Raw genomic sequence first — 13,512 nt, 5'->3', positions numbered from 1 at the left:
AGGGGCTTGCGAAGAACCTCCAAGGAATCACTAAACCCATAAAGCTCAAGAAGCATGGCACTACTTTCGGTCTGGGATATGAGTATACTTGGGAAGAATTCAACAACTGGTCGCCACCATGGCACAGTCCTTACTATCCGTTGGAGCAGCCAATACCACATTTGGAGCAGACTTTCCAACCGACCGATGTTATCTATTGGTCAGAGGAAGAAGAAGCACTCGCAGTAGTGAAGAATTTGTTCTTAGAAGACAATGATATGGATTGTTGTGTCGTTCTCGAGGAGGAGAGGGAGGAAGGCCCTTCCATACAGGCTGTAAGTAGAGGGGAATGCCTCAATAATTGGACCATCAGGACAACCAGAGCCCGGTGAGCTTCGGGGTAGCAAGGCTAAAACAAGCACTGATTTATTTACTAAAAAAATTTGTTTTTGGCGTATTTTCAATTCCCACAATAAGATCTTCAATGTTCAAAACAATTGTGCAATTTATCAAAGCATTTCAATTTTTTCTTATGAATCAACACTTATTACTATTGTTTTCTCTCATTACTTTACTTATATAGCATTACTATTACTTATCTTGATGAACCAATGACTGTGACATGCAACGAGATAACGCAACAAACAGACATAGACTTAGAGGAAGATGACATACCAGAAGAGATTGTTAAGGAGGTTGAGAATTTTGAGAACAGACCTAAGTCACACCTGGATAAAACAGAAGTGGTTAACTTGGGGGATGCAGAAAATGTCAAAGAAACACGAATCGACGTCCACTTATCACCGTCAGAAAAGAAGGAATACACAGATTTTCTAAGGGAATATGAGGACATATTCGCCTGTTCATATGATGACATGAATGGTCTAAGTACATCTATTGTGGCTCACAAACTGCCAACTGATCCAACATGTCCGCCGGTAAAGTAAAAGCTCAGAAATTTCAAGTCGGATATAAGTTTGAAAATTAAGGAAGAAGTAACTAAGTAGGTCAAAGCTAAGATTCTCAGGGTAGTAGAATACCCGACATGGTTTGCCAACATCGTGTTAGTACCAAAGAAGGACGGGAAGGTCAGAGTGTGTGTCGACTACCGGGATCTTAACCGGGCCAGTCCGAAAGACAACTTCCCCTTGCCAAACATACACATCCTGATTGATAATTGCGCCAAACAGGAGTTGCAATCATTTGTAGATTGTTTCGCTGGTATCATCGGATCTAGATGGATGAAGAAGATGCTGAGAAAATGACTTTCATTATGCTGTGGGGGATGTATTGTTACAAGATGATGCCGTTTGGGTTAAAGAATGCAAGGGCCACCTAAATGAGGGCCATGACTACTATTTTCCATGATATCAATACACAAGGAGATTGAGGTGTATGTAGATGATGTTATTATCAAGTCCAAGAGGTCCACTGATCACATGGAAGATTTGAGGAAGTTTTTCAGTAGACTGCGAAGTACAACCTGAAATTGAATCCCGCAAAATGTGCATTTGGGGTTCCTGCCGGAAAACTACTTGGGTTCATCGTGAGTCGCCGAGGAATAGAACTGGATCCATCAAAGGTCAAAGTTGTTCAAGAGTTGCCACCGCCAAAGAACAAAAAGAACATGATGAGTTTATTGGGAAGACTCAACTACATCAGCCGGTTTATAGCACAGTCTATAGTTATCTGTGAGCCAATCTTTAAGATGTTAAAGAAGGACGCCGCTACTAAATGGACCAACGACTGCCAAAAATCTTTCGACAGAATTAAGAAATACCTGTCAACACCACCAGTCTTGGTCCCGCCCAAGCCGGATAGACCTCTATTACTCTACCTTACGGTATTGGATGGAGCTTTAAGCTGTGTACTAGGGCATCATGATGAAATGGGGAGGAAGGAGCATACCATCTATTATCTCAGCAAGAAGTTCACCCCATACGAGGATCGGTATTCTCTGTTAGAACGCACCTGTTGTGCTTTGATTTGGGTAGCTCAGAAGCTGAGGCCCTATTTCTGTGCCTATACTACATATCTCATATCAAGGATAGATTCTTTGAAGTACATCTTTCAGAAGCCCATGCCCACCAGCAAGCTAGCCAAGTGGCAAATCTTGTTGAGTGAATTTGACATTGTCTACGTAACTTAGAAGGCAATCAAGGGACAGGCACTAGTAGATCACCTTGCTGAAAATCCCGTGGATGGAGAATACTAACCCCTGAAAACGTATTTTCCTAACGAAGAGGTATCATTCATAGGAGAAGACGGTTGGAGAATTTTTTTCAATGGAGCAGTAAATTTCAAAGGAGTTGGCATAGGAGCAGTCCTAGTATCAGAAACTGGTCAGCATTATCCGGGGTCTTCCAAACTCAGGTTCCCATGCACCAATAACATGGACGAGTATGAAGCCTGCATTCTAGGGCTCAAGATGGCTATTGACATGAACATTCAGGAGTTGCTAGTGATCGGAGATTCAGACCTACTTATACATCAAGCTCGGGAAGAATGGGCAACCAAGAACTCCAAGATACTTCTGTATCTGCATCATGTACAGGAATTTAGAAAGAGGTTCACAAAGACAGAAGTCCAACATGTTCCTAGGATCCAGAATGAGTTCGCCGATGCATTGGCTACCCTATCATCCATGATACAACATCCAGACAAGAACTTCATTGATCCCATTCCAGTAAAGATCCATGATCAGCCTGCTTATTGTACCCACATTGAAGAGGAAGCAGATGGAAATCCTTGGTTTCATGATATCAAGAGTATTTGGTAAAAGGAGAAAACCCCGAGCTTGCAAATCCTACTCAGAAACGCACGCTTTGGAGGTTATCCAATAATTTCTTTCACAGCGGAGGAATCTTGTATAGGAGGACTCCTGATTTTGGATTACTAAGAAGTGTCGATGCAAAGGAAGCATCCAGGCTACTAGAAAAAATTCACGCTGGGACCTGCGGCCCACATATGAACGACTTTGTCTTAGCAAAAAAGATACTCCGAGCTGGTTACTTTTGGATGAATATGGAAATGGACTGCATCCAGTATGTCCAAAAATGCCGCTGCTGCCGAATACATGCAGACATGATAAAGGTATTTACGAATGAGCTTAATGTAATAAGCTCGCCATGGCCGTTTGCCGCCTGGGGAATGGATGTGATTGGGCCAATCGAGCCTGCCACTTCCAACGAACACAGGTTTATCCTAGTAGCAATCGACTATTTCACCAAATGGGTCGAAACAGCGTCTTATAGAGCAGTAACTAAGAAAGTCGTGGCAGACTTTGTCTGCGACTACATTGTTTGTTGATTCGGGATTCCAGAGTTAATCATTACTGATAATGGCTCCAACCTCAACAGTGACTTGATGAAAGTTATATGTGAAACTTTCAAGATCAAACACAAGAATTCCACAACCTATAGACCTCAGATGAACGAGGCCGTAGAAGCTGCCAATAAGAATATCAAGAAGATATTGAGGAAAATGGTAGAGAAGCATAAATAGTGGCACGAGAAGTTATCATTTGCTTTACTAGGATATCGCACCATAGTCCACACGTCAATCGGGGCAACCCCCTATATGCTGGTTTATGGTACAAAAGCCGTCATTCTCATTGAGGTAGAAATTCTTTCCTTAAGGATCATACAAGAAACTAAGCTCGACGACGCAGAATGGGTGAAAAGTCATTATGAACAACTAGCTCTTATAGATGGGAAAAGAATGAACGCGGTATGTCACGGTCAACTCTATCAGAACAGAATGTCCAGAGCTTTCAACAAAAGATTCAAGCCAAGACAGTTCTCACCGGGGCAGCTGGTGTTAAAGAAAATTTTTCTGCATCAAGATGAAGCCAAAGGGAAGTTCTCTCCCAATTGGCAAGGTCCGTATACAGTTCACCGGGTTCTGATAGGAGGATCCCTCATACTTGCAGAAATGGATGGGGAAGTCTAGCCAAAGCCGATTAATTTAGATGCAGTCAAGCGTTACTATGTGTAATATTTATGCTTTCCACTATGATGTAAATTGAAGTACGCGTGACCTGATTCCCGTTTAAGAGGGGATACGTAGGCATCCCTATGAGTTTGGTCACAATTCAATAAAATTTTCATTTCCCCCGCAATTGGAAACTGGACCAGAATTTTGAGGAGGACCCTCAAAATTCCGAAGTCGATTTCAGCCAATTATTGCTAGTAGCAGTCAGAAGCAGCGACCCAGTAAAATGGGGCAGAATTTTGAGGAGGACCCTCAAAATTCCGTAACAAGAAGGGTTGCAATGTCTTGAACCACGTCGCAGTCGTTGGTTCATCTAAAAGAAAACTATTATTAATTATGTATTTATGCTATATTTTTACTAAATCATGCGTGTTTATTTACGAAATCGCTTAGTTTTACAACGCTACCCCAATGACACCTATTGTAATCGCCAGATCAGAGCCGATCTAGTCAAGCAAAGCCAGCAGGGATACGAACTAACCTTCCCCCTTTACAAACTCACGATTTTTCTTTGGATGCAGGCATTCGAGTTGCAAAATCATCAAATATACTATATACTCACGAGACAAACATTGTTCAGGAATACAACTCTCAGAACCATTGCACCTACTCACAGCTGCTATCCGCACACAACAGTGTCCCCAGTAGTCACAATATCCCCAGCAGTCACGATACCACAATCTGCTATCAGCTAAGAAAACTCTATTACCATTTGCCTTTTTATTTCTTGCATAAGGCTACCATTCTGTCTTTCGAGACTAAGCTCTGTCTCTATCTGCATTTTTGCATTGCATGAGGCTACCATTCTACCTTCTGAGACTAAGCTCTGTCTCCATCTGCATTTTTGCATTGCATAAGGCTACCATTCTGCCTTCCGAGGTTAAACTCTACATCCATCTGCATTTATGCATTGCATAAGGCTACCATTCTACCTTCCGAGGTTAAGCTCTACCTCTATCTGCATTTCAGCATTGCATAAGGCTACCATTCTACCTTCCGAGGTTAAGCTCTACCTCCGTCTGCATTTGCATGGCTGAAAGATCACCACCTTACCTACATTTGCATGGCTGAAAGATCGCTACCTTTACATTTGCATGGCTGAATAATCACCACCTCTACATTTGCATGGCTAAAAGATCACCACCTCTACATTTGCATGGTTGAAAGATCGCCACCTTATTTACATTTGCATGGCTAAAAGATCGCCACCTCTACATTTTATGGGCTGAAAGATCGCCACTTATTGCATTTCATGGGCTCAAAGATCGCCACCTATTGCATTTCATGGGCTGAAAATCGCCACTTATTGCATTTCATGGGCTAAAAAATCGCCACCTATTGCATTTCATGGGTTGAAAGATTGCCAAACTGTCCAAGGGCATCATTGTTCGAAGGTACCATTTTCATAGCCCGAGAACATCATGCCATCTGAGGACCCCTTTTATCTTTTGCATATCATTATTTAAAGGCATCATGGTTCGGAGGCATCATCCTCATAGCCCGAGAACATCATTTCATGGCCTGTGAATCCTTTACTATACGTTTCATGTCCAGGACATCATGGTCTAAGGACATCATCCTAACCGTCCGAAGACAAGCATTCATGGTCCGACGGGAATTTGCATCATGTTTAAATTTACGCACAATATACGCTTGTGTCACTTATTTGTAGGTGAACCAGTGAGCAACGACTGTCTCGGCAGGAGCAATCCCGCTCCAGTTCCCGCAGCCCTATCAGACTTTAACCATTCACCCCGTCCTGAATATTGCATCCGTTCTTGAAAAGTCTCCATCGACATACTCCGTTGACGGATCCTGAACTACCTATGGCCTGATTCCTGTAAGACCAGAGATATGTAGGCATCTTAGGAGCCAGAGTATGGCCATACCTCTTCCAACCATTTCGTCCAGTCAAAATTGGCCATCATATCTTTACCTGACAACTCTTTCATCCTTCCCGGGTAAAGAGGGACAGCTGTTAATACCCAATTATTTTTATATATTTTAATATGAAAAATACTTTCAAAATAGAATGTATATGCATATATAAGTATAGTCCAATGTTTTACTATTTTTTCCTGATTTTTAAAAATTTTAAATCAGTTTATTGCCCTATTTTATCAAGAAAAACCCAATAATTATCCCCAAAATTATCATATTTGGTGATTCATTTATTGGACTCTTATATTTATACTAAAATGCAGCTAAAATAATTTTTGCACATTTTTACAAATTTATTTAGTATTTTTAAAACTAAATTGCATATAATTGCAATATTAGCCTCCTTTAAGATTTAATTGTGTTTACATTTATAAAATTAACTACAGTATTTTTAATTTTATAGTTATGCATTATTAATCATTTTAGTACCTTTAATTTATTTTCAGAAATTACATTTACTATTTTTAAAATCAAATAAGGAAAAAGTGGCTATTTAAATGTTACCCCATTTTCATTTCAATTTTGGCCGAATTTGGCACCCCAATTAAACCCAACCTAAGGCCCAATTACCCTGACCCAAATCCTAATCTACCCGACCCATGACCCTTTTAAAATAACCCGCCCGGATCCCCATTTAATCCATGCCATTGATTAAAATGATCAACGACCACCATTTAAACACCATTTAACCTTTCCTTTTTAATTCCCCATTACCCCCAAGCCCTAGTCATTTCTCATCTGCAGCCGCCTTCGAACCCCCTTCTCTCCCAATTCTCTCTCAAACTCCCTCTCAAACCCTATCCGCCACCTTCAACCACCACCCTAAAATCGCCTGAATCAATGGTTTCCAAAGCCATTAAAGGCCAGTATTTACCTCCTATGACTTCTACCTGCCTGATTATCATATTTTCAAGGCCAGACCTTGAAGAAGTTTTGGTCCAAACCTGGGTTGATTTCAGTTCTATGGCTGTCTCCGACCTTGCTCCGACCAGCCATAGCTATTCGAGCCCGATCTTGACTTCTCCTGCTTAGATCAATGACTTTCCAAACCTTTCTCACCATCTGGGTTCTTCTGAAACCCTAACCTTCGAGGTTCTTCCGATTCTTTTAGATCCATTGTAGATCTGTGTTTACTCTAAACTTCTAAACATTTTCTCAAAGTTTCCTTCAAAACTTTACTTTCAGAACCTTTATCTTTTCTGATTTAGGATTTAGTTAAGCTATTTAGAAGCTTTCTCTAATATTTAGCATGTTCTACTGTGTTTCTTTATGTTGTTCTTCTACTGGAGTGTGCATATTAAAAGTCTGAGTTCCTTCTTGAGTTTTCTGATTTTATTTTGTTGATATTTTTGCCTGATTTACTTTTTTTTCATCTCTATACTCGAGTGATGGTGAAAACCCTAAAATTTGGGGTTCATTCGAGACCTGAGACTATTTGCTATGTGATTTACTCGTTCGTCATACTCTAAGTTCGATGGGTTTCAAAACCCTAATTCCTTTGAACCTATTCAAGTTTCTGAAGTTGCTTCACCTATTGCTCGACTGACTTTCAAAATCTTTTGTTTCTTTATATGATTTTGACTTCCTGCTAAACTCTATAAGGTCTTTTACTTGACCCTTTTGCATACTATTTGATACTCTTTTTTCTCTATTACTGAGTTACTAAGATTGACCTATGGGACTGCTATGTTCCTATAGTCTACTACTTACTGACTTTGTGATTGCATGACGCTTCTCTTTGTCCTAAATTCAACCTTGCATGCCTAATACTTATGTACTCTTTTATATGCTGAATTTCCCTCTAAAATGACCTTCAATTTTGGGATTGATTTCAAACCTCCTTGTGTAATTTTGATTGCATTCATGTGTTAAGTGATTGACTCTTTCCTTATTTCGCCTTACTAATTTCCCTGTTTCTTGGGTTGATTTGAAAACTTTCCTTAGACTTTCGATTCTCCTATTCCTGACTTGGTTTATTTGTTTATTCATGGGAACCCATGATTGCTCCCCTCAAATCAGTGACTTTGAAATCCTTAACTCCCTGATTTGTTATGTACTGATTTTCGATTGTCTCCATATTCTGCCAATCTACTTCATTTTCTTACCTTATTTGGCTACTTGAGCATTTCAAAGATTCTTCCCTTAATTGAACCCCTATGTACTTACCCCTAATTGTTTACTCTGCACATGATGCTTGCTTGATCCCTTTCCATAAATGTTTTCTGCTCATTAGCGGGTAATTTTTTAACTCCTTAATTAAAGGAAGTTCTTATACTGATTGATTTTAATTGGTACACAATTCCATAATTGCTACTGAACTGTGATTCTTGCCTTATTTTCTACCTATTTTCAAGCTATAAATACCCTGCTTTTTCATTAACACAGACACACGAATACTTTAAGTTTCTGAACTCATACTCATACTCAAAAACATTCTCTCTTGTTACTTGTACTGTGGCCTATCTTCAAAATCCTGCTACCTACTTTTATTTTATTTTGCTTCTTTGAACTAGTATGTTCTGATTAAGATTCCAGCATCACAATAATGTGTTTACTTAATACTTTTACCTGCTTGTCTGCCTACTGCTTGAGAAAGGCTTTGGATCAATGGTCTTTAAGTTTGGTCTATCTCATAATTTAGTAAGGAAGTCAGAATCAGGCTTCCTTTAGTTGTGCTTTTCTTTGTATTTTCTGATGTAATTTACTATTCCGATTTGCAATAAGTTGTAATAAACATTTGGGGTTTGCTAGTGAAAAAGGGTGGGTAACTATTTATGCAAAGGGTAGAAATCATGCCTATAGGGTGTTTAACTTCCGTATATTCAAACTTCACCTAGAAATCATACCTATAGGGTACTTTCAATTCTGCATATTCAAATTCATATAGAAACCATGCCTATAGGTTGTTCTAATTCTGCATATAGAAACCTTGCCTATAGTTTGTTCTAATTCTGCATATAGAAATCTTGCCTATAGGACTGTTCTAATTCTTCATATTCAATTACATGTAGAAATCATGCTTATAAGGTTTAATACAAAGTTTTGCATATATCCATCATGTCTATAAGGCTTAAACAAGTTCTGCACAATGTCTAAAATTAGTAATGCATAGAAATCATGCCTATAAGGATCCTCGAGCAACTCTGATTCATTTTCATTCACCAGTCAATGATTAGGTGTAAAATCAGTAATAGTAGAACCTGTAATCGATTTGTTTAACTTCTGCATCTCTTTTGACAATCTAAGTCTCTCACTTGATAAGTTTAACAAGTATGTATCTGGGTTTTCAAAATAATTCATCTCGAGTTTTACTGTCTTATCACCTTCTGAATTTAGTAGATACCATGCCTATAGGACCCCGTCTGACACATAGTCAAACCTTAGAGTAATAATTGTAAACTAAGTCTGCTTCTGTTGATCATTACAACCAGCAGGCAGGCCTGATTCAGGCTTCTTATCTGAGTTATGTAATAAAGTAAAACTGCTTCTCCCTCGTCTTTAATACCTTTTAATCAGACCTAAACAGTACGTGCAAGACATACTAATTATATGCTTTCTTTATTTAAGGAGGTATATCTGAGCCATCTGTTTGTTTATATGCTTTCCCCAAAATGTGCAATATGTGTTTTGTATGCCGCTTTAGAGTTTTACCTTTGAAACTCCAAATAAGCCCAACATCCCTCCCTTTTAGGATTAGTAGTCCTAATTACCTCCGGGACTGATAGGAGTGGGACGGGTAGTAACATGCAATAAGTAATCGAGATCAATCCGCACTTTAAATACCTTAACGGGATGGGAGGGGTAGATATGGATATGATGACCACGCGATAATGTCACATGTAGCCCCTTATTGAGGAGTGATTACCAGACATTGTGTGGGGTGATCCATATTTTTAATAAACCTAGGACCCCCTTCCATTTATTCTTCATTTCTTTCTTTTAGCATTTCAACTCCTTCTTTTAAAAATCAGCTTTTCTAACCATTCTTTCAAATTTTGTTTACTTTCAAACCGTTATGTGTTGAAATCCCCTCTTATATTAAGCCGTATTTGCTTATATGTTAATTGCACCCAAATTCACAATAATTGTCTGGCCGGGAACCACACTAGTGGATTCTGAGGGGTGCCTAACACCTTCCCCTTGGAATAATTTCAAGCCCTTACCCTATCTCTGGTTGTTCAAATCAAACTCTTTGGTGTCCTAATGCACCCTAATCATTAGGCGACGACTCTTCAAATTCAAACCCAATTCCCAAAAGGAATGAGTTGTCCTCCAAAATGTCATAAACCTGATTTCGCGAGAAAAAAAGGGGCGCGACAAAGGACCTAGGTCTTTTCAACAACAATCGAGTTTTAAAAAATGGTAACACAAATAAGTCAAACAAGAACGAGAAACTTAATTAAACAAGTATACATTTAAACAAACAGCTTCAGGATTCGAATGAGACCCAAAAAAATTAGGGTTTTCAACATACTGACTCAAGTAGAAGGAAAGCATAACAAACAATTCATAGTAAAGTCATAAAACAACATCGAGAATCAGAGAAGAGATTTTTGAAATAACTTAAAGGAAAACCCTAATCAGAACAATGAAGAGTCGTTTTGAAAGCAACGTTGAAGAACCTTTGAGAAAAAATGCTTAAAAGTTCATGGTAAGCACAGATCTAAGGTAGATCTGAAAGCAATCGAAAGATCTTAGAGATTTATGGTTTCAGAAAACCCAAAAGAAACGGGAAAGATCTCGAAAGTTAACGATCTAACCAGAAAAGCTCAAGGACCCGCCTCAAAAGGCCATAAATGGCCGGAATAGGTCGTGGCTGGCCAGAGAAAAGCCATGAACACCAATCGAGCAAGGACTGGACCAAACTCCTTCGAAGTTTGGTCGTGAAACAATAGAACCAAATGCATAGAAGCTATGGAAGGCTGGTACATGTTTCATGTGACCACGAAAGGCCATGGATTATGTGGGTATTATGGTGTAGTTTAATGGTGGCGGCTAGGGTTTGTAGGTGTTTTAGGGAGAGTTGAGAGAGAAGAGGGATTCAAGGGCGGCGGTAGGTGAGAAATGAATTAGGTTTGGGGGTCTTTTGGGTTTAATTATGGAATGCCAAATGGTGGCCGTTGATCTGAAGGATCAACGACCTAGATTAAAGAGGTAGGTAGGGGTTTGGGTTTGGGTCGGTTTAATTTGAAATTGGGTCGGGGTAATTGGGTTAAAAATGGAATTGGGGTGGGGAGATTGGGGGCTTGATTTGGGTTATAATTGAAACCCAATTTGGGCTACAATTTAAATAGACACCTTTCTCCTTTTTATTTATAAACAATAGTAAATAAGTTTCTAAAAACAAATTGAGAGCACTAAAATGATTTAAAATGTATAATTAACTATTTAAAAATACTGGACTTAATTTTTATAAATGTAAACGCAATTAAATCCTAAAAGAGGCTAATACTACAATTATGCAATTTAGCTTTTAAAAATACTAAAGAAATTTGTAAAAAATATGCAAAACTTTCCTTAGCTATATTTTAGCATAAATATAAAGTTTAACAAATGAATCACCAAAAATGATAATTTTGGAAATAATTATTGGGTTTTTATGGATAAACTAGGGGAATAAATTGATTTAAAAACCTTTAAAAATTAATGAAAAATAATAAAACATCTGGACATACTTATATATGAATACATATGCTATTTTGAAAGTATTTTGCATATTGAAAAAAATATATAGGGGAAAAATTGGGTATCAATAGACTCTACCTAGCTTGTTCGTGAATTGTGAGACCTAGACAACCTAGAGCTCTGATACCAACTTGTCACAACCCGAATTTCTCATCCTCGGGAATCGTGATGGCGCCTACTCATGAAAGCCAAGAAATCTAACTATTAAGGTTTTAACCCATTAGCAATCAACCTGAACAGATATAAACAATAACTACAGTTAAATAGATGAAAAGTATGAAAGAGTTATAACAAATTCAAATAATCTAATACATGTCTACCCACGAATCTGGTGTCACAAATTCACGAACATCTACGAATTTTGACAAACATTGGTCTGGAAAGAAAAGTACAACTGTTCTCGAAATGAAAAGAGACAGCAGAAAGCTAAAATAGGGAGGGGGACTTAGGCTCTGCGGACGCTAGCAGATCTACCTTGGTCTCCTGGACTGAAGGCAGCTACCTCAGCTACTCACTGGGTCCGGTACCGATATCTGCACAAAAGCATGCAGAGTGTAGCATCAGTACAACCGATCCCATGTACTGGTAGGTGTCCAGCCTAACCTCGACGAAGTAGTGACGAGGCTAGGACACGACAACCATATAAACCCGTGCATTTAAATCATATACAAACAGAATCATAGTAACAGGAATCAACAGAATAAGGTGGGAAGGGGACATGCTGTGGGGAATATCAGATTCTAACAATAAACCAATAAAGAAGCATAATGAACATCATATCTATATCAACAAGAATAATGAAACGGTAACACGTGCACGACATCACCCTTCGTGCTTTTACTCTCGTCCTCACCATATGAAATAACAGAAACTGTACGACATCACCTTTCGTGCATTACCTCTCATAATCATGGCACGACATCACCCTTCGTGCATTATTCCTCATAATATCAGCATGACATCACCCTTCGTGCATTAACTCTCAAATCATGGCACTGCTTTACCCTTCGTGCATTACACTCACTCACAATATCATGCACGACATCACCATTTATGCTTTACACTTTTCCTCACCCAAACAATAGAAACAATACGTCCCGATAAGGGAATCAACAATATCAATAATAACACCCCGGCAAGGGATTCAGCTATAACCAATCTCGTTTTCAACAATTACTTTACAAAATAAAACTTAACTTGAGCCAATACTCAATAATAGTCAATTACCAAGAAACTTTCATAAGCTTTGTTCAACATTGATAATCATCAATTTGAGCATGATCGATACATAATAGAGTCATAACAATCATGATATAAGACACACAGGCATGCCTAATACCAACGTATAGATACTCGTCACCATACCTATACGTCGTACTCAATACTAACACATAGCAAATAAGATCACAACTCCTATTCCCTCAAGCTAAGGTTAGGGCAAACACTTACCGCGATTCCGTGGAAAAGATTAAGCCTTAGTTACGGCTTTACCTCTCGATTCCACTTCCAATTCGCGTGTATCTAGTCATAATTTACTTAATAACATCAATAAATGTTGAATAAACCAATTCTAATGCATGAAAATAGATTTCTTATTGTTTTCTCCAAAACGTCAAAAATCGACCCCGGGCCCGCTTAATCAAAACCCAAAGTTCGAACTAAAACCCGATTACCCATTCACTCACGAACTCAAATATACATTTAGTTTTGAAATACGACCTCAAATTGAGGTCCAAATCCCCAAAATTTAAAAATTCTAATTTATACCCAAAACTCCCCAATTTCCCATGAAATACCCTAGATTTTGAAGTAAAATTATGTAAAAAGATGGATTAGATTGAAGAAGATGAGTTAGAAATCACTTACTTATGATTTGGAGAAGTTTGAGCCTTTGAAAAATCGCCTAAGGATGTT

This window comes from Nicotiana sylvestris, chromosome 4 (assembly GCF_000393655.2).
Source record: "Nicotiana sylvestris chromosome 4, ASM39365v2, whole genome shotgun sequence".
NCBI classification, from domain to species: Eukaryota; Viridiplantae; Streptophyta; class Magnoliopsida; order Solanales; family Solanaceae; genus Nicotiana; species Nicotiana sylvestris.
This window is presented reverse-complemented; position numbering follows the sequence as displayed.